The sequence below is a fragment of the Sturnira hondurensis genome, unplaced genomic scaffold (genome assembly GCF_014824575.4).
Source record: "Sturnira hondurensis isolate 20B ecotype Veracruz unplaced genomic scaffold, ASM1482457v3 Scaffold0025370, whole genome shotgun sequence".
NCBI classification, from domain to species: Eukaryota; Metazoa; Chordata; class Mammalia; order Chiroptera; family Phyllostomidae; genus Sturnira; species Sturnira hondurensis.
The window spans coordinates 11,248,877-11,252,273 of NW_028098001.1; positions in this window are offsets into that span (position 1 = coordinate 11,248,877).

Below are 3,397 nucleotides of genomic sequence, written 5' to 3' on the forward strand. Positions count from 1 at the left end.
TAATAAGACCCAAACATAGAAGTCTCGTAAAAAATCCCCAAAGCATGAAAAGACTTTATTCCTAAATAATAGACAGAAGCTTCTCCCCATAATGTGATGAAGAGAGCTTCTGCCTCCCTCCGAACTCTGCTATGGATGCAACAAGCACTGAAAATCAAAGATGCTTATTTAAGAAATATTTATTAATGCCCCAAATATAATTGTTTTCTCAAATTATTGTAGAAAGATGTTCAATGGGACATCCCATAGTGTATGATCCTAGGCTCCAAGCAAAAGTAGATGCTGCCAAACATCTAAGCATTCTAGAGAGTGCTGCTAAAGTATCCCTGGGAGGCTTGCCAAGAGATGGTGAGAGTGGTTCTGTGACTGATCACTCACCTCCAGTTTAATGTAAGGAAAGGTGTGAGACGGAGGCAATGGGTAAGGAAAGGATTTATTATAAGAAAGGTAGCAGGCTTGGCCGGAGAATCTATGCTTATCACCCCCACCTAAACCCAAAGACCGGGTGCTTCAGGAGAACTATGCGTGGGGATTGTCTACAAAAAAAGGCAACACTTCACTATGTGGATAAAATAAGTTTTCGGTTAACTGCTTTCTGGGCTTACAAGTAGTCTGAGTAGAATGCTCTTGGAAACTTTGGGTGTACCTAATCTGTGTTCCAGAATTTACAGTGTCTGGTGCTGACTACTGGCCGACACTTGCCTCCTGTCCAGAGGCTGGCTGCAGCTGCCCCTAATGGCAAAACAAGGGCAAATGGCTGCCTTGGAGATGGCATGTTACTCTGGGATGTTTCTATGAGCTAGGTAGATCTCATGAAGGCTGGGTTCATATTGAAAGGGTGCTTTCCTAGAGCATTGCCAGGTGCTAGGTAGCTGGAGGCAACCCTGCCAAAAAAGTTTACACTTTTTGGAGCAGGAATGAGTGAAAGTCAAATAAAAAGAATACAGCAGCTGAAGGACTTTCTGGAGATCTCATAAGAAGACGAGTTAGCATATGGACATCTGCTGGAAATAATAACATCAGTTAACTCAGAACTCTCCTGTCTCTCCTCCTACCTGTCCATGAGTTGCCAGAGGCATCTAGCTTGTGAGAGGATATGAGGCTGGAATGGTTTTCTTAACACCAGAAAACGGACTGCAAGTGAATGGAAGAGCTATGGGATCTGCCAAAGACACCACTCACGGGTGCAGAAGGGAGATCCAAGAGGTAATTTAGAGCTCTGAGTCGGAGAAACAGTTACTGTCAGAGCCCCTCCAAGTCCAGACTATTCCATAAAATGGTAATACTTGAATTTGTTTGTATCATATTTTTGTAGAAGGATTTTGTAAGCAAAATTGTATAAGAAGCTTAACCATTTTTATAATTCTTTTAGAAATATTTACAACTAAGTTGTCCTCATCTGAATACTTAAATTTAAAAACAAGCTTTTTGGAAAATGTTATTCTTCAGAAACTTCTTCATAGGAAAAAAGCCATTTTCTCATTGAGAATTGGTTCTACTTGACAATGTTCAAAGCTGTCTTTTTTTTTGTATTTTTTTAAAGATTTTATTTATTTATCTTTAGAAAGGAAGGGAAGGAGAGAAGGAGAGAAATATCAATGTATGGTTGCCTCTCATGCATCCCCTGCTGGGAACTGGCCCCTGCGGGGAACTTGCCTGCAACCCAGGCTTGTGCCCTGACTGGGAATCGAACCCCAATTGTGTGGCTCACAGGCCCGCGCTCAATCCACTGAGCTATACCAGCCAGGGCTTTTTTGTATTATTAAATGTTGTCCCAGAACCTAATTACTAGTAAAAATGCACGATCTCTCCCTATTCCCTGTAGGCATAGATATTACACACACATGTAAAAATGTGTATACATGTATGTGTGTACACATTATGATGTATGTATGTGTTTTGATGTGTCAGCTTTAGACTACAGTACCCGGCTATTCAGTTACACACAAATAGGTGTTGCTTTGAGGGGAGTTTGTGGATGTAATCGATACCTATAATCAATGGACTTGACCCAGAGTGAATATCCGGAACAATCTGCCTGAAAGTGTTGAGGGTTCCTTGAGAAGAGAATTCTGTCTGTGGACAGCAGCTTCAGCTGGTGCTTGTGGGTTCCAGCCTCTGAGATCTGCCTTTCCTGACGGCCAGGCCTACAGATTTTGAACTTGATCAGTCAGTCCTCATAGCAATATAATTCAATTCTGCATAACAAATCTCTTAACAAGTACATAGGTATGCATGTGTTACCTTCTGGGGTAACACACATACATGCATACATACATACATACATGCTGGTTCTACTTCTCTGACTGGATCCTGATGTGTGTATTAAAACCAGAGGATTGTATGAGTAATCTTACTCCCCAGACCAGCCTTCCTTTAGTCAGGCCTACCCAGAAAAAATACCATAAAGCCCAAAACAAAAGCAAACCCAAAATCAATGAGGATAAACCAATAGAGAGCTTATACTTGTGGTAAGTGAAAGAATTATAATTTTAGTTTCAAAAAATAACTCCATCAAGGTGGCAGGAATATCTAATAGGACTTCAAAAGGCTGGTTATAAGAAGAGCTTCCTTTTTTGTAGTTTGGCTTACTGGAACATTTACAAATTATAGATGGAAAGTTAATATTATAAATACAGGCTCCAGAACCAGATGTTCTGAATTCACATTTCGGTTCTACTTCTTAGTAGCAAATGTGGACTCATGCAAGTTAGCTCTCTGAGCCTCTTTTGTAAAATGGTGATAAACAATGGTGCCTCATCCATGGGTTTGCTGTAAGGACTAAGGGAGTTAATATATGCAAAGCCCTTAAGACGAAGAATGGCACATAGGAAAAACAAAATATTAGTTATTACTTTATTTTGTATTATTGTGTTTATTATCACAAATATACTTAACCTGAGAAACCACTTCAATCATGATACAGTGTTCCAGAGAACAGCCAAATGAAAAATAAAAGAAATTGTACTTCGTGTATATTTCAAAGGAGCAATCCTGTAAAATTTTGTTTCAAGCCTCTTCTTGTGAAACATCAAAAGTCTATTTTTCAAAATGTTGTCCTTTATTACTTTGGTTTATATCCTTTCAACTTAAAGGGCTTTGCCTCTACCCCCCTAAAAAATAACGTGTAGCAATTTTGTCAGGTGGAAGTTGCATCACTTTTGTTTATTTGAACTTCTAAAATGTCCAGTAACTTCAGGGGTCGATGATAACATCGGTTTCCTGTGGTGTTCAGGCTGACTTTGATGCTTTGCTCTCTCTGTGGGTACCTACTGGAGTGACTGCGTGAAGCTGTTATGAGTCAAATTGTACCTTCCTAAAATATGTTGACGTCCTAACTTCCAGGACCTGTGAATGTGCTTTATTTAGAAATAGGGTCTTTGCAGAAGACCAAGTT